This window comes from Equus caballus, chromosome 4 (assembly GCF_041296265.1).
Source record: "Equus caballus isolate H_3958 breed thoroughbred chromosome 4, TB-T2T, whole genome shotgun sequence".
Taxonomy (NCBI): Eukaryota; Metazoa; Chordata; class Mammalia; order Perissodactyla; family Equidae; genus Equus; species Equus caballus.
Genome location: NC_091687.1, coordinates 44,782,879 through 44,802,579, shown reverse-complemented (window position 1 = coordinate 44,802,579; position 19,701 = coordinate 44,782,879). Strand labels below are relative to the sequence as shown.

The following is a 19,701-nucleotide window of genomic DNA, read 5'->3' as shown; positions in this document are numbered from 1 at the left end:
AAAGGGGGCTGTGGGGGTGGTAGGATAACATAGTACTGGAAATCAAATGCTGGGAGCTGGTCCATGGGGTAAATACATACTCCCTGCATGACTAGTTTCAAGCTACCAATGTGACATCATGTCAGAACACAGAGTTGGGAAGAGTTGAGTAGCATCACACCATTGTATTGTGTTTGCATCATACGAATACAGTAGGCATAAATAACTTCGAAAGCATGGGTAACGATAAAATGTAAGAAATATGCAATAAGATGTGGTGTGTTGAGAATTTATTACCTTCATTTTTACTGTAATTTATTCATTTATAAGTTTATATAATTTAATTTTTAATAATGGCCATATTTAACAATGGTCTGGCAAAATTCCTAAAAATTTAGCAAATGGCTCTCTTCAGCCAATAGGAGACATATCCAGCACATCTCTGGTGGTTGGTTAATAATTCCACATCAGCAGTTACAGCAGACTCAGAGAGGCTTTCCAGCAGTGATGCCACTGAAGGGGAACAGAATGTGCCACCCCTACGTGTATCTTTGTGGCATAAGGACTATTTTAGACTGATTATTTTTAGGAAACAGCAGACAGGAAAAGCTCTGAAAACTAGAGGTTACCCTTTTGTAAGAGACGTTTGCATTTATAAAGGAAATCTCCATTTGTAGGAGTTTCCCTTTCTGTGCCAGAAGAGGATGATGACTGAATGTCTAGAAACTCATCAATGGAGAAAGCAACTGACTTAAATCTGCATGACAACCTTACACTTGTTCACTGTGCTTTGCCTGCTAACCTCTCATAACCAGTTCCTTCTCACCCCACCACCAACATCATTTATTGTCTTTAGCTGGAGATGGTATTTAAGGTGGTGGCTTGGGCCATTTTGGAGAGTTACTCAATTTTTCTGGGAGATATCCAGGGTATGCAGGATGTATACATGTTATTAAACTTCTGTTTTTTTCCCTGTTAATCTGTCTTTTATTACAGAGAGGTCTCAGCCAAGAACATAAAAGGGTAGGAAAAAAATTATTTTTCCTTCTCAATAGCACAAATGTGATAGAGTTGCACTAAGATATTGATCTCCTACATGGTGTGGTAGGGCCTGCAACATTCAGAGCCATCAACCAGTCACCTCTGGCTTGAAGTAGCCTCATTCATTTAGGTATGTCTGCTGGGCAAATGGGGCCATTTCCTATTGTGCCACGACACGAAGGAGACAGAGAAGCACTGCTTTAGAATGCCCACTACCTCCTTTCAAGCTGTTTCTCTCTTGAGCCAGCGTCCAATCATATATTGACTAAAGTTTATCGTTTTCTATATTTTTATGTATATAATAATCTAAAAGTGCAGTCAGACAAATAACCAGCAAATATTAATCACATATCTTGTGCTATAGACTGTGGGAACATTATAAGGAAGAATAAAATTAAATCCCAGCCCTAAAGGAATCCGTAATCTAATTACACAGGTAAGACTAACACTTTGAACAATCACAAAAGCAATAAAAGATAGTAGATGTGTGTAATAAAAGACTAAATGATATAGCACAGACCATAACTGTCATTGAACTTCAGAGAAGGAGTTGAGAAAACAGAAGGAAAGCCATGTGATTTTACCCTCTTGCTTTGCAAATACAGGACTCCTAGTGAATGTTAACCCAAGCGATTATTAACCAGTTGAGTAGAAGTGGGGCACAGTCCAACGATCCTAAATTCCAGGGCATCCACTCAACCCACTCAATAATTGAGCACCTATCATGCCCTGGGCACCGTTTTTAAGGTGACGTCTCCATTAGCAGGTACAGTGCCAAGGGCCCACAAACATGTTTTAAATTCTTTTAAATCAGAAAAAAATGAACTTTTAAGTCAAAGAAAATTTTAGTGTATGATATTAATATATTTGTCTTTATACCAATGCAGTCATGAAATATAATTTTTAATATTTTTTTCAGGCGAAGGGATCCAGGAAGGCAAAAGTACCTCTGGCCCATGAAAGTCATAATAAAGCTCTGACTTTTCTAGGCTTTGGGGAAGGATGAAATGGTGAACAAGGCAGACAAGGTCTGCTTTCAAGGAGGTTTCATTCTCTTAGGGGGAGAGACCATTAATAAGCCAATAAACAAATCAATAAGTGAGATAATTTCAGATAGCAATAAAGGAAAGGCTGTAAGAAAATAAAATGTCATTTGATAGAGTGATGGAGTGGGGGTCTTCCAAAAACGGCCTTTCTGTGGAAGTGATTTGATCATTGAGTTCCGAATGATGAGAAAAAGCCAGTCCAATGTACAGATCTGAAGGAAGAGCTTTCCAGACAGGAAGAACAGCATGGGTAAAGGTGCTGAGTCAGGAATGAGCTTGGTGGAGTGGAGGAGCCAAAAGCTCAGTGGGCTGGAGTATAGAGGGAAAGGGAAGGAGGAGAGCAGAAGAGGTGAAAGTAGTAGGATTGCTAGTCCATGGAGGCTTGAGGCCATTTCAGAGTATTGGATTCTTGGATATTGGAACACAATGAGAAACCGTTGGAGGTATTTCAACAGAGGAAGGACAGGATATAAGACACATTACAATAAGATCAGCGTAGGTTCAGTGTGAAGAATGGTCTGGAAATGGGGGATACCAGTTTGGAAGCTTGTACATTAATGCAGGTGAGCCATGATGATCCTTAGGTCAGGAGGGAAGCATTGGAGATGTAAAGAAAAGGATGGAGCTGGGATGTATTTTGGTTGTAGAGAAGCAGGAATGGATGTTGGGAGTGTGGAAAAGAGAGTATCAAGGATGGACAGAAGTGCTAGAAGTCTTCATGGAAGAGATGATTATGCAATTTGAAGAGTGGGTCATTTCATAAAGAAAATGAAACTTTTTCAGCAACTTGAAGAGCTTAATTTAGATTATGAGACTACAAAAGGACACCAAAGTTAATGGGATAAAATTATGCATGCCTCAATTATAGTTATTTGTAATATTTTAGTATTTGAAAGCTATTAAAGGAGGAGTAATATTTAGGTTTACATCATTTATGAATCAGAAGATGTATTGCATTATAACAATTTTAATTATTATGCAGTTTATTTTATTGAAAATATTTTGTGGATAAATGAGCCACAAGGAAAAGCCCAATTTTGAATACAAGAGTACTCCAAAACAAGTGGAAATAATATATAATAGAAACAAAAGATAATTTTAATGAGTATTTCATGAAACATTGAATTCATTCTCTGTGTTAAGTATTATAATTTGAATCCATTATGTAAAAATTAAACAAAAGGGAATGGATTAAAAAATGTTTAAATTAATAGAATCTTATATGTGAGGGAACCATGATGTTGAGCATCTTTTCGTGTACCTGTTGGCCATGGAGCAAACAACTTTTCAGAAATGTTAAGACTACTTTAATAGTGTTGGTTTTTACAGAAAAATCAAAGTTATATCTCTATTACATTAAATATTTGGATATATAGAATAATATACTCTGAGAAGTCAGAGAAATCATAGAAGTCAGCCAAGTCAGTGGTTCCCAGACTTTGAGATTTCATGGACCAGTATATTTTCAGAAAAAAAGAAATAAAAATGAGAGACTGGCATGATTGCTAATTTTTCCTTTATTCACATTAGCAGATAAGAATATTAAATAACTACCATCTAATATTGAGTCCTTAAAATAAAAGACATTTTTATGCAAAACCATTATTTTGAAAACCTTACTGCATTGTTCATATTTTTCTATTTTTTGGCAGATTATTGAATGTTTATCATGATCCAGCTGGCAGTTGCTGATGTCCATGCCCATTAACAGGTGAAAATTTATCCAGCGTTCAAATTTCTCAAATAATGGGAAGCTCACCTAAGACAAATCACTGGGTGATTCATCAAATTTAATAATATAGACAACCAGAATAAATTTGCTAATTACAGTAAAATTCATGATAAATTTCTTATGTTTTTAAATTCTTCTTGAAGGCATGGATTCCGTAAAACAGGGATTCCATTAATATAACTTTTGCTTACATAAAACTATAATTATACCAAAAACACATTGTTCTTTTTATTAAAGTGGTTTTAGCAGGATGTCATAGATTATATTATGTTGTGTGTATACTATATTAGAGTTACACTTAAAAAAATCTGTAGATTTTTCCATATTTGAGATTAGTCTCCCTTTTGAGCATAGTTTTATTCAATTATTCTTTAACAGACATCAATCCATATTATTCCTTGTCTCCTGGGCTGCCCAAGGCTGACATAACTAATCACTAGTATAGGAGGAGATTTGAGTGGCAAGGAGAGGATGCTCAGAGGGCTAGGAATCAGGGAAAGTAATGAGGGTTAGCCTGGGTGCCACAAAATAAAATGGGAGGTGGCATTTTATCCAAATGTAAGATAAAAAAGAACTGTGCTAACTTGGACAATGGTATTAATAGTTGAACTCTCATGATAAAAGAGAAGAATCAGGCAATAATGAGGTCATGAGAACAGAAGCTTCTGGGAATGACTTTGAAGGGGGCTATTTAATTCCTTCCTGTAATAAGTTCATAACTGAAAAGGAGATTCAGAGCTCTATTTTCTCTCTCTCCTCTCCTTCTTGATGCTTTAACTCCTCAGTCCACTTCAGTCAAGGAAAACGTGTTGGTCTCCTGATATAAATTTGAGAGCTGACGAGGGAGCTTTCATAAACCACAATTGCTCTAAAGAACGTACATGAAAACTTGTAAAATGATAGGCAATTAGAGTAAGAAATACTCCAAAATGTCAAAATTTATTGTCTCTGGGCAGAGGGATTATAAGCACTTTTTATTATTTTCTCTTGTCTTTTCCGTATTTTCCAAATGTTCTACAATGAGCAATAAAAAAATTTTTACATGTGTGGGGGAAAAAACCTAAACCTGCCAGTGTGGACAACTGACGCAGTTGAGGAGAGAATGTTGACAGTGAAAGTAGAATAATTTCCCACAAAATCTTCATATTTTAAGTACTAATGTAATAGCGCCTTAGAATAGAAGGGTGTTGTGGATTACACATGTAAAATATTTACTTTATCAAAGGAAATCTGTGAAGTGATTACATTTAATATGTTTAATCCATGGACCGTGTCTTCTTAGTGACATTGTAAGTCTTAAAAGTGAGGCAATATGAACCATGGTTAGATTTGCTTTGTAAAAGTGAAGGAGGTATTCCAAAGAGAACAATGTGGGAGAAGTCATGATGAAAATGACCTTTTCAGTGATTTCCTTGGAAAGTACAACTCTAGGATGAGTGGAATCATATTAGGGGTATGAGGAGCCATCAAATTTGGGGTGATTGTATGGATAGATCCCCCTGATCCCTGGCAGTGGAGAGCATCTTTCAAGAACTCCTTCAGCCTGAGTGCAGAAGTCCCAGAGGACTCCCTGGCACATGGACCAATGTGGATTATGTTTTGGCCAACTCCCATTGTAACTAGATTGCTGCCTCCTAGAGAGGATAGAATACCCTAGTCATTTGAAAATTAGTGTAGAGACATTTGAACCAATCTTAAAGAGAGATTGAGCTGTATGGAATATTACACAGCTGGTTTCCTCTGGAGCTCTTTGGCTTGTATTCCTTTAAAGCACTATTTTAGATTTAAAGGAAAAATGTCTTTGCCATTGAGTACTCAGGAAAACCCAATACCATGTTTAGATGTAATCTGAACCAGTGTTAAATGAAGGTAGAATTTGAATGACTAATATGATTATAAAAATTTTAAATGGAACTAGCATAAAAAATTCTCTAAGGGCCAGCCCAGTGACGTAGTGGTTAAATTCGCATGCTACACTTCGGCGGCCTGGGGTTTGATGGTTCAGATCCAGGGCGCAGACCTATGCACTGCTTATCAAGCCATGCTGTGGCAGGTGTCCCACATATAAGACAGAGGCAGATGGGGGGCCAGTCTGGTGGTGCAGCAGTTAAGTTCGCATGTCCCAATTCAGTGGCCTGGGGTTCACCAGTTCAGATCCCGGCTGCAGACCTATGCACCACTTGTCAAGCCATGCTGTGGCAGGCACCCTACATATAAAAAAGTAGAGGAAGATGGGCATGGATGTTAGCTCAGGGCCAGTCTTCCTCAGCAAAAAGAGGAGGATTGGCAGCAGACGTTAGCTCAGGGCTAATCTTCCTCAAAATAAAATTCTTTAATGTCCATCCTTTTTCTTGAAAAGAGTTGATAATTGATGACATGTAATGCCACCACTGAGAAATTAATTGTTTATGTATTTCTTTTTTGGCAAGAAAATTAAGTGTTTATATCAAGCACTTGTCTACACATGAGTCTGTGAAAAGATGACTGGTTTGACTCTTGTTTAGGAAAAAACACAACAGAAACTCGATCTCAAATTTGAAGGCCAGAAAAGATAATCGCACATCAGAAACATGAATGACAATTCTGCACAGAAAAGATTTGTATAACAACCGAACTTGTAGGACTTCACCCCAGATGGCATATCCACAGCCTCACTTCCACATGGTAAGCCAGTGACTTCATCTTCAAGTTGTGCCTGCTCCCCTGTCCTTCTAAGGACTGTGCTAGATGGGAATTTAAAAGTCCAGGGTTATTACATCATCAACTCATAAGATGTCAGAACTGAGAGAGTCTTTAGAGAGCCTCTAATCCAACTTCCTTGTTTTGATTTTTTTCATTTTCCTTATTTTGATGAGGAACATCAAAGAGAGAAAAAAAACTTGAGAAATTCCCCTAGGTCCCAGAGAAAGCCAATTTGCTAATTATGTAATGGTAACTTATGTGGTTTAATTGTTTTTATGACAACACTCATGTCTCTCCCTCCTCATTCACTGAGTTTCCTTCTTCTTTGGAGACCACCATGGTTAGGGTAAAATACTGAGGTAATTACAGTGTGTCTATCCACAGACCCATCCTGACTGCTGACCAGTTCCAAAAATTCACGTATTCTTTACCTCTGAGTTCTAGCCTAGAGAGCATCCATTCTCAACATCCTTTCTCTAAGATAAACATGGGTGTTCATATGCATATACATGACACACTCCTGGCCGTGGGCTCAATTCCCAATGGCCTGGAACTGCACTGCTTTCCCCTCTCCTTAAGAAAGCACAATTGACTACAAAAATGACCTTCTTTATGAAGAAAATCTTAAATCTACTCAAAATTATTTTCAGTTAAATCATTCACGTTTTTCACGCTTTATTTCTGGCCACACCTCCAAACTGGTCATGACTGTGAGCATTGATATTCCCATTGAGAAGTGTTGTTTTGTGAAGCTACTTTATTTGATTTAATCCCTTGCACAATCTTATGTGGAAGGTACTAATTTTATCTCCATTTCATGCATGAGAAATCTGAGGCTCCGAGAAGTTAAGTAACTTTACCAAAGTCCCACTGACCAATAAAGGAAAAGCCAGTATCCTAACCCTGGTGTTACTGCCTCTAAAGTACATGACTTTCTCCTATGCTATCATGCCTTCTTTAAGAATTGAATCTCAATTACGCCCTTCTTTCCTGAAGCCACGGTGTTGGCTGGGTGACTCCACGCTTAGGTGGGATAAGAAGCTGCACATATGGCAGAGCACCCGACTCCCAGGGAAATGTAACTTCTACCCTGTCTTCTCTACAATATTTCATCCCTCTCCCTAGAGGTAACTATTTTTATTTTATTACCATTTCAATTAAAACATATATGTATAAGCAAATGCATGTGTTCCTCTCCCTGAATTTCATAAACAGTAGTATAATATAGTACTACGCACTTTGTTCCCCTTTACTTTTTTACTTAGTCATACTTCCTGGAAATTGCTCCAAAGACATATGTAGACATATTCTCTATTCCTTTTACAACCCCCTGGCACTCTACTGGTTGCTTGTACTACAGTTCATTTAGACATTAGCCAGCTCCATTGGATAGACATTTGGGTTGTTTTCAGTCTTATTTTGTTTCAAATCCTATTGCCAAGAATAGATAGCCTTATGTATTTTTTGTGTACATCTTTTTGTATTTTTGTCGTGTATTTTTAGGATAGAGTCATGGAAATATTATCACTAGGAAGGCAATTGCATATTTAATTTTGCTGCATACATATTATTAAATTCTATTCTATAATGGTTGTATTAGTTTACAATCCCAATCAGCAATTCAAGAGTGTTTTGCCTCCACAGCTTTGCTAACAAAATATTTGTCAAATTTGGATTTATATTAAACTGATAAGTGAGAAAGAGATATCACAGTGCAGTTTCATTTTGCATTTTTCTTCTTATGAACAAATTTGAGTACCTTCTCATATGGTTAAAAATTACTGTTTCTCTTTTTGTGCAATATTTATTCATTTCTCCAGCCTATGTTTCTACTAGTGGTTTTTTTCTTCTCAATTTTTAAGAGTTCTTTATATTTTAAGGACATAAACTTTTTTTCTGTGATAGACGTTGTAGATACTTTTCTCAGTCTGTCATTTGGAATTTTAGTTTTGTTGCCTGAAATTGTTTGCTGTGGAATTCTTATTATAATCAATGCCCCATCATCAGGAAAGACTACAGAGTAAGCGGTTTGAGAAGTAAATGTGTTTGAAAAGCATTATTAATATATTGTGAATTTTTGGAAATATATAGTTACTGTAAGTCAATGAAGACATCCACAAATAAGAAGCAAGATCTTTACAGAAAAAAAAAAAAACCCTGTAAAAATATATAAGGGTGTAAGAAATATCTAAATAAATGGGAAGAGATATTATACTATTGGATGAAAATATTCAATGTAAATATGTCAATTCTCCCACCAAATAAATAGGAATTAATCAATCTGAAGATGAGAGAATAATAAAAAGTTGAAGAAAAATAAGCAGAGACTCAGGGGTTTGTAGAGCAATACTAAATGTCCTACCATATGTGCAGTTGGAATCTCAGAATCAGAAGAGGGTAAGATTGAGCCAGAAAATAAAATACTTTGGAAAATAATGGCTGAAAACATAGCAAATTTCATGAAACGCACCCCCCCCCACACACACAAAAAACACCTTGATTTATAGATCTGAGGAACTCACCAAACTCCAAGTAGGATAAATATAAGGAAAATCATGCCTATGTACATTGTAGTCAAACTGCTAAAAAGTGAAGATGAAGAGAAAATCATGAAAACTAAAGAGAAAAAAGATACATTATGTAACAAGGAACAGGATAAGAATTATGGCAACTTCTTTTCAGAGACAATGGAGATGAAAGGAAAATTCTGAAAGTGTTGAAAGAAAAAAAATTGTTTACCCAGAATCCTATAAAATAAAAATACTTTCAGATAAATGAAACCTGAGAAAATTCATTGATGGCAGAAATCCTTAAAATAGAAAACATGCAATGAATAAAATTTACAAAGTCAAAAGTTAGTTACTTGAGTAGACTAATAAAATTAACAAATCTCCTAGTAAAAATAATAACATAGAGGAGAAGAATACAAATTATCAAAATAAAAGATTGAAGAGGGGACCCAGTCTAGCAGCATATTGGTTAGGTTCACACATTCTGCTATGGCGGCCTGGGTTCACAGGTTTAGATCCCCGGCATGGACCTACACACTGCTCACAAAGCCATGCTATGCTGGCTTCCCACATACAAAATAGAGGAAGATTAGCATAGGTGTTAGCTCAGTGACAATCTTCCTCAAGCAAAAAGAGGAATATTGGCAACAGATGTTAGCTCAGGGCCAATCTTCCTCATCAAAAAAAAAAAAAAAAAAAGAGAGGCATTATCACTACAGACCTTAAAAGAATAGTAAGGGAGTATTATAACCACATTTATGCCAATTAATACAACAACTTTGGTAAAACAAAGACAAATTCCTTGAAAAACAAAATTTACCAAAATGAACTCAAGAAAAAATAGAAAATCTGAATAAATTTATGTTTATTAACAAAATTGAAATTTTAATAAAAAAAATTTCCCACAAAGAAAACTCTATGCTCAGATGGTTTCGCTGGTGAATGTTATCAAACATTCAAGAAAGAATGAATATCAATATTACACAAATTCTTTCAGAAAATAGAAGAGGAGGGAACAGTTTTCAATAATTTTTATGAGGCCAGGCTAACAATGATAACAAAACTTACAAAGACAATCAAGAAAATAAAGTTACAGACCAATAACTCTCATAAGCATAGACCAAATCCTCAACAATATTAGTAGATAAAATCCAGCAATATATAAACAAGGACAATACCACATGACCAAGTCAAGTTTATCCCAGGAATTCAAGATTGGTTCATCGTTCAAATCTCAATGTAACTCACTACAGTAAAAAAATAAAAGAGAAACATGTTATCATCTCAATAGATGCAAAAAAGCATTTGACAAAATTCAAAATCCGTGTATGGTAAAAGTTCTGAGGAAAATAAGAGTAGAAGGAAACTGCCTAATGTTGATAAAAGACATTGATGAAAATTCTGCAGCTAACTTTGTACTTAATGGTGACACTCGAAATTCTATCTCCCTAAGATTAGGAACAACGAAAGGATGCCCTCTCTAACTATTTTCATTCAATATTTTACTGGCTATTCCAGCCATTGTAATAAGGCAAGAGAAATAAATAAGAAGTATACACATCGAAAGGGAAGAAATAAAACTGTATTTATTCACAGAATGGCTAATAGAAATCCCAAGGACACTAAAAAACTGTTAGAATAATAAATGAATTTGCAATAATAATAAACGAATTGCAAGATACAAGTTTCAACACACAAAACCACCAATCCAATCTCTGTATCTATGTGTTTGTTTGTTGCTGTTGTTGTTTTTATCTTCTACTTACAAGTGAAATCATACAGTATTTGACTTTCTCCATCTGACTTATTTCACTTAGCATAATACCCTCAAGGTCCACCCATGTTGTCAGAAATGGCGAGATTTCATCTTTTTTTTTCTTTTAATTTTTTTTTTTAGGAAGATTAGCCCTGAGCTAACATCTGCTGCCAATCCTCCTCTTTTTGCTGAGGAAGAGTGGCCCTGAGCTAACATCCGTGCCCATCTTCCTCTACTTCATATATGGGACACCTGCCACAGCATGGCTTGCCAAGTGGTTCCATGTCCACACCCGGGATCCTAACTGGTGAACCCTGGGCCACTGAAGCAGAACATGTGAACTTAACCGTTGTGCCACCGGACTGGCCCTAAGATTTCATCTTTTTTTTATGGCTGAGTAGTATTCCATTGTGTATATGTACCACATCTTCTTTATCCATTCATCCATTGATGGGTGCTTAGGTTGTTTCCAGGTCTTGGCTGTTGTGAATAATGCTGCAGTGAACATAGGGGTACAAATGTCTTTTTGCATTTGTGTTTTTGTGTTCTTTGGATAAAAGCCCAGAAGTGGAATAGCTGGATCATATGATTGTTCTATTCTTAATTTTTTGAGGAATCTAGATGTTGTTTACCATAGTGCTAATGCTCAGTACCTAACGGTTACTGTAAATATTCAATAAGATTACCTTTTGACCTTGTAGGGAAAAGAAGTTAATCTTGTCAATTTGTTGTTTTCTTGTTTAACTTGAGGGGTGACTCAAGGGTCACAAGGATTTATAAGCTTGTCTTACAGAGAAAGAGAATGGCTTCAAGGATCACCAGATAGCCAGCCCCCAGCTGCCATTGACACCCAGAAGTCAGATTGCCCAGGGGCTTATCATAAGTGAAAGAAATGTGGATTACCCCTTTGTTTCTCTGAAACTCCTCCTGACACATCCCTTAGCTCTATATTCTTCTCTTGTTAAGGCGGATTTGAGAGATGCTCCCACCTTTTCATTTTGGCCTGTTTGAATAAACCTTTCTCCATTTTCAAGCACCCATGTCTCAGTGATTGGCTTACTGCACATGGTGCACACAAACTTGGGATTAAGAGGTTCCATATTAGTGGCTGCACCAGTTTGCATTCCTACCAGCAGTGTCTGAGGGTTCCCTTTTCTACACATCCTCTCCAATGCTTGTTATTTCTTGTCTTATTAATTACCAGCCATTCTGACAGGCATGAGGTGATATCTCATTGTAGTTTTGATTTGTATTTCCCTAATAATTAATGAAGTTGGACATCATTTCATGTGCCTGTCTTGAATGATTTGCACTACTAAAACCTCTTGTACTCAGTAAACGATTTAGAAGTTGTGAAAACATTAAATTGACCCATCAATTTCTGTTCTCCCTCCTTTGCTGAATGACACTGTCATAGGTTTGCTGTTCTCTGTTAGCTCTGAGCTAAAACTCAGAAGGAAGTAATGTGCCAAGAACTGTGATTAGTGATTCAAGCAAAGAGGCTGCTATTGTCAAACATTTCTTCCTTGACTGGGAAAGATGAGAAGTCAATTCTGTCTAGGTGATCGCTCTAATGATACTGCCCTGGATAGTGAAAAATAATCTTTTATTTGGAATTAGAACATCTACCAATATTAACAGGAGCCAGATATCTTTCTAGGACAGAACGTTGGAGCGACTTTGATCCAGCAACATTATTACTTGTGCAGATGTTGACAACACAGTCAAAGCTGCCAGGCATTTACGAAAATCAAAATCAATTGAGTACTAAATCAAGAGCCCAGCAAGGCTTTACTGCAATGGATGATTTCTTTCAATTAGCTGTAACCATTTTGTGAATACAAAAGGTGATTATCTTTGCTCATGGAAGACAAATCCCTATTGCAAAAGGACAAGAAATCTTCCCCCTTTTGACTGTGACACCAATCAATTCTAATGTGAACTGTAATTCTTCAGTGCCCTGCAATTTTCCTAAAAGCTTCCAGATTGGAAACTGCTGCTCAAACTGACAGCTTCTTTCTCTCTCTGTATATTTGCACAGCAGGCAGATGTAGAAGTGACAGAAATGTGTCCTGTTTCATTACTTAATCTTTTCACTGGCTATGATGCTAAAAGATTCTCTCTCTTTATTGTACAACTGAAGAAAGGGCTTCTTGGCTGTCATGGTTACAATATGTCAGTGCAGGAATTTTAAATTGAAAAATGTTGTAGCTGTTGAGAACTTTTCTGCACTCTCTAATGTTTTCCCTGTCATTGATAACTCTGCAGAGAGGAGTCTCTGTCTATTTCAAAGTGTCTATGCCAGTTTTCTTAAAGTGACTATGAAGTCGGATGATCAAGAGAGGTATAAAATTTGATAGTTTGAGAATGAACTGTCTTTATTGGTTCTCTTCAGCAAGTACCACGTTTTTGTGTTATTCTTCAGAAAATATTAAATATTTCAGTAAAACAGGGAGCTCAATTAATACACAATCGTCATTATTTTAAATCCTAATATTCTTTACAGAAGTGTAGCATTCACTGAAATGGTGCACTCTAGGCACTGTTAACCAATTTGTCCCCTCAGTTTTTATATGAGAATATTTCTTAGATAACAGGTGCTTTCCTCACTTATTATCTAGAATTCAATGAAGTTCATCTACATGGAGTGTTTAACAAATTTAAAAACACAATCAATTTTGTTATGATTAGTCCAATTATATTTCTGTTCAGGTGAAAACTTCTGACTTAATTCATTTGAAAGCATACATTAGGCCAAAATTTATTTAAATATTTCTGAAAGGTTATGCTTATTCCATCACCTATGACTTAGTATTAAGCATCTATAAACTCCTGTTAAACAATCACAATAGTTTTTCAAACTTTTAGTACTCCCCATCATGTCCCTTTGAAAATGATCCCATTAACCCAATTTTAGAAAGGGAGAAATGAATCAGAAAGATGGTAGGAAGTTGTAGGTTCAAGTATGTGTTTGTATTTTTCTGTTTATATTTTCACTGTAATGATTGTAGTATTTTATTTTTAAAAGTGAAATTTCTAAAAGGAGAAAGTAATGGCCTGATTATCCCTACCATTCCTTTGCAAATGGGCAAGATGACTGTTTTTTTAATAAGCATATTGCAACAGTAAAAATTCATATTTTTGTTTGAGCCACATAAAATATGGTTAAAAAACCAATATTGTTTTGGTGATTTGATAAATAAGATTTTCCAAACTTAAATGTAGAAATGTATATTTCCTCTTCTAAAACTGCTAAACATTTCCAGATAATCATTTATACTTCCATTTTTAACTGTTAAAGACAATGCTATATTTTCTTTGTCTAGTGCTTTAAGAGACTTCTTACTTGTGTGAGAGATGTGTCCTGACCAACCTAGGCAGTCACTACATAATTCAGGGTAGTTTCCAGGCTTACCCTGCATACCTGTCACTGCCAGCTAGCTCTCCCAATGTGGCTTACTGCCTGCTGGCCCAGGGAAGCAAAGGCTGGCGGTCATAGCCTTATTTTCCTGGATTGTATGTTTATACGTGTATTTGGAAGAGCGAGACATGCCAGTCATAGCTCTGATTGCTTCAGGCAACTTCCTTCTGTTCTTGTGGAGGGGTGGAGAAAGTAGAGTGGAGAAGGATGCGGTTTATCAACATGCCTCATAAGCTTCAAAACAAAACACTTTTGCCATCTCTTTTAAATAAATTTCTTGTAAGGATAACCAGTGAGCCAGGTTCTGACCTACAGATCATTCCAGAACAGTTGTGTGTGTGTGTGTGTGTGTGTGTGTGTGTGTGTTACTGAACCAGGTTCGCTTTTGCCTGCCGCCCAGAAAGCCAAGCACCGAGATAATGAGATTGCAGCAGAGAGAGGGTTTACTCACAAGGCAGCCATGCGAGGAAGCGAGAGCATGAGCCTCAAATCTGCTTCCCCAAAAAATGGAGACTCAGGGATATTTATGGGATGGGGGGCAAGGTGGTCTGAAATGTGGAGAGAGGTGATTGGAGGTGAGGAGAGGGAATCGATGATCTGCGCAGGTGTAGTCAGACTCCATGCCTCTTCACAGGACCCGTGTTCACAAAACGGTGATGTTAGCAGGATCTGAGGGTGGAGTTTTTAGCCTCTTGATGTGAAAAGGTCACCTAATGGGACATCTGTGTGGGCCCAGTTGATGAGTTGGTGGTCTTAACTGGCCTGAAGTGGGCAAGGAGTTCTAATTCCTGAAAAACAGCTCACACACCCATTACCATGGGGACCCAGGCTCCAGGGAGATGTTATCTATAGGAGCCTAGTGGGAGTCAGATAGCATATCACCTAAACAGCACAGTCAACAATGGTGGGTAAACAGCTAAAAGCTGTAATCAGTAATTGCAAAAAGGAAAAAACCTTTAGTTCCTAGCTACTTAATCATCAATGGCTAACTCTCTGCCGGTTTCATGTGTGTGTGTATTAAACCCCATAAGACATTATTACAACACGTTTATGTGGTTAATAGTCATTTAGTTTACCCACCTATTTACAATTTTCATTATTTTTCACTCCATCCTGGACCTGCAGGATTTATCTAGGATCGTGCCCTTCTGCTTGGAGATCATACCTTGGTATTTCCTTTAATACAATTTTACGGGTGATGAATTTTCTATTTTTTTTTTATTATTTAGCCTAAAGATATCTTTAGCTCAGTGCTGAATGATATTTTCACTGGCATAGAAGTGAATTATTTTCTTTCAGTCCATTGACAATATCACTTTATTTTTTTCTAATAAGAAGTCATCTCTTATTCTAATTATTGCTCATTCGAAAATGGCATCTCTTTTTCTCTGGCTGCTTTTAAGATTGTCTCCTTATGTTTGGTTTTCTAAAGTTTTGCTGGGATATGTCTGGGCGTGGACTTCTTTGTATCTTTCACACTTGGACTTCTTAAGTCCGTGGATGTCTTTCATTAGTTTTGGAAAATTCACAGCCTTTATCTTTTAAAATATTGCTTCTATCACATTCTCTCTTCTGAGAAAGAAAATAAATGCATGTTTGCTCCTTTTTCTGTATTATCCATGTCTCTTACCCCATCTTTGGTACATTACATTCATTTATCTCCCTGTTCTTTACTCTGTATAGTTTCTTTTGACCTATATCCCCAGTTAACAGATTTTTTCAGTTGTGCCTGATCTGTTATTATACTCATCTATTGAGTTCTCAGTTTTAATTATTAGAATTTTTTGCCCTAAAATTTATATTTTGTTCCTTTTCAAATATGCTAGTAACTTTTTTGTATTCTAGTTTTCTGTTGAAATTTTCAATCTCATCATTACCTTGTTGAACACAACTAACATAGTTATTTTAAAGTCTATTTAAAGTCTTTGCTTGTTAGTTCAAAGATATAAACCAGCCTCAATGGGTCTCATTAACTGACTATGGTTTCTGCTGGTTCAGATACATATTTTCCTGACTCTTTGTGTTATTACTGTTTGTGTTATCATTGCCTGGTTATCGCTGATTGCATTCCAGACACTTTATTTGAAAAATTGCTTGTAGAAATAATTTGAAGCCTAGGTAATATTATCTTTCCTCTAAATTTTTTTTTTTTTTTTTTTTTTTGCTTTTGCCATGCACCTGTGGGCACTGTAATCTCTAGTCTGGTATTCCCTTAATCCAATTTCAGAATTTTAACAAACTCGATGACTTGACACTGGGCCATAGGCCATGTAGGGAAGAGTTTACTTCTGGTTTATCCTTATTTCTATTGTTAAGCCATTTTGGCTTAACACAGGCTTAAGCACAGGGTTGTACCAGATTCCTCACTTGCAGTGGGCACTGCTTTATCATCTGTCCTCCAAGCCCCCTTAGGTAATAAAAGTGCTGCTTGGTGATTGAGCAGCCTCTTTAGGAATCAAAAGATGCCCCTGGGAAAGTAGTTCCAAATGCTTATGCCTCTGCTTTTCCATCTTCTCCTGAGTCTCGGCCTGGTAATTCTTTAATATTTTCTTACCTATATGATGCTAACAAGTCGGTCTTTTAAAAAATTGTGTTTGTCTTTCCTAGATGTCATCTGGGTGAGCATTGGTCTGAATTATCTGGCTTTCTATTAGTGGAAGTGGAAGTCTCGTTATCTTTTTTTATTCTCATATAGATCTTACAGTTCATTTCATCTAATATAGAGAATATATGAGAAAGATAATGTACAGTTGTGTTTTTCTACACTCGTTTCACCTTGGAAACTTCTATTTCCCCAATGAAAGTAAGCTGTTTGGAGCAGGGGCCACTTTATGTATTTTTCCATATGTGTTTTTTCCATATACCCACCTGTACCAACGTTCACAGCATACTCAAAATTCTAACTCAGAGCTAAAATGTAAATAAACATAATTATATACTTGCTAGCTTGATATTTTAGATTCCAGAATCAATTAACATCAGAAGAAATTGGTTTTATTCTTACTAAAAATAACATTATAGTAGAGGATAATTAGATTTAAGACAGTAACGCTCTTTTGTTATTTATTACTGCTATTTTTATTATTGCTTTTCTTAGGTGTTTTGTGCATTGTAATCACCTTCCTCTCTTGCTCTTTGTCCATACCACACCCTTCTGGCATCTTCACTTGATGGCTCATTCATATTGGTCAATTGGCCTGTCCTGCCCCCATTTCTTTTCAGTGAATCTACTCCTGTGCCTCTGTCAGAGGGGGAAATCCCAACTCTGGGCCACTTCCTAACCACTGCTCATTGGACCTGGGGTCAACTGAGGACACAGGGAGCAAACTGGGCCAATCAGATACTCTCTCCAGAGAGTTAGGAATTAGGTTCTAATACATTTTGTTAAGCAGCAGAAATGAAAAATGACATGAAGAATACTGAAGCAGCCATTTCTGAGTAGACGTAAAAAGTCAATCTACAGAGAAGGAGGAAGAAAATGGACAGATATCATGAGATAAGCAAAGAAGAAAGGCCACGCCATACCTGAGACGGAGCCGCCTGTTCACTTGCGGAGCTCATTTTTGTTAACGGTGATACCTAACTGCACAAGGCGTTGTGAGAGACTTTTCAATCCTTCCATTTAATCTCCTTCCCCCCTTTTTTTCGGCAAAGGCTAGTATGGGTGGGTTCTGTTCCTTGTAATTTAAATAATTTTTCACCAGGGCAGGATCTTTCATGAAGTTACTTTTTGGTCACTTGGTTTATTTTTATCTCTCTCTGCATGAATAACTCACAGTTTATTCCATCTTCTTTTTTGGTCCCCAAGTTCAATTTATTTGAGATTTAAGGTACTTGGAATTACTCTAGAAACCATTTTATACATAAACATTTTATATATACATACAGAATTATGTAGAAAACCATTTTATAAGTTCCACAACACAGTAGGTTAGAGTGCTTGATGCATAAGTGAATACTTTGATCTAGGAGGAAAAATAAAACAAAATGCTTGAGCCAACAACTCATTGGGTTTTAGAAAATCCTTTCCAGACAAATGCTATTATGTGATCTTTTTTTCTCAGGTAAACTTTCAGATAGAGGCCCCAAATGAGGCAATAAAATGCTTTTGAAAATCCCAAGGAAAAGAAGCGTCATCAATCTGTCCAATCCTTGATTCATGCTACGTTGGTTGTGACTAACCACACAAGAAGCTAAGTCATGGAGTCCATAATGGAATCATCTTCTTGAAAGAGCATTTTTCAGAATGCCTCACTAAAGGATTTTAGAGCTTTCTCCAAGCTGAGTTTTCCTATGACTTGTGAAAATGTACTAAAAAAAATAGCACAATATTGGGAGATTTTATTTCATTTTAAATGGGTACAGAATAAATCAGCTGTACTTTTTTAAACATGCTTCTTGGAAATAAGATTCATGCAGCAACTTTTAATGCCTGGACAAATCTGAAAATTTTGTGCCTTTAAGTAGTGATTTCAGGAAATGATTCCTTTTTTCTTGTTTACTTGCAAAACCAATGATAATTAAGCATCAGTGGGCAGGGGCAATTCAGCTTTAGGGTTTTTGATAAGTAAAAATTTACAAGGACAGAATCCCTTCTTGAATTTTCAGAACCTTGAGTTAGCAGACAAGAATTTTACCATTTGTTTGGGAAGACAAAGCATAAACACATGAAAAAATCAGTAACAAAGGCAGCATTTATTATGCATTTGGAATCACATGCTCCTATGAAAATTCTCAACTGCACCCAATGGACTGAGAACACATGAACCGTTACTATCATTTGGAAGACCAAGAAGACCATGAAGAGCTGTGACCTGGAGGCTTTTCAAAGGGAAGTGTCCTGTGACAAGGGGAATTAGGAATTAGGCCAGGTGTGCTTCCCTTCAAAGATACAATATAAGTAAATACTCTATTTTTTCTTTTTTAAAGATGGGCAACTGAGCTAACATCTGTTGCCAAATACAATACGCGTGGACACGGTCCCCTCTTCTCTCTAGCCTCGTAGTTTCTAAATCAACTTTGATTCTCTTTACAGCACTTCAACCTTATGCCTTGGAAAATAACTAGATCGTCACTCCCTTTGCCTCTGCCTGGAAAATCTAATCAGAAAAGTCAGTAATATATTAAATACGGATTTAATTAGGCTTGCAAATCAGCACCTGATACGGGGAAAATCTATGTTATGTTAACCTGTCTGTAAGATGAAAATGATGTAAAAAGTCTTCAAACAGGTGATTCATAGTCTTTGCTTTAAAGAGAACATGAACTTTGCTGAGGGTGCTGGGTCATCTTTGGTGTTAATTTCTTCTATAATTTTTGGTTTAATTATTCATTGTTACTCTAAATTGATTTTGGGTTTACAAATTTGTAAGGCACTTGCTACTAAGGGTAGCTTTTAAAAATTTCTACAAAATCAGTCATCAAGGGGTAAATCATACGATTTGAGGAGAATAGTGTTTATCATGGGACGTAGTGTTTTGCCACTGTTTTTGAGATGAGGACATGAGTCTTTTTTTTAAGGACTGGCGCCTGAG

At 36.5% G+C, this 19,701-nt stretch overlaps 1 long non-coding RNA gene across 1 annotated transcript in view; it reads left to right on the top strand.

Annotated features, from left to right (window-relative positions):
• LOC138923954 (uncharacterized) overlaps positions 1–12,840 on the top strand; it is a 36,989-nt gene extending 24,149 nt beyond the window's left edge. Inside the window, exons 4-7 of the long non-coding RNA XR_011438332.1 lie at positions 3,719–3,777; positions 6,303–6,462; positions 7,477–7,607; positions 10,888–12,840. This is a non-coding gene — a long non-coding RNA (uncharacterized lncRNA). The remainder of the gene's footprint in view (positions 1–3,718; positions 3,778–6,302; positions 6,463–7,476; positions 7,608–10,887) is intronic.
• The last annotated feature ends 6,861 nt before the right edge of the window (positions 12,841–19,701 follow it).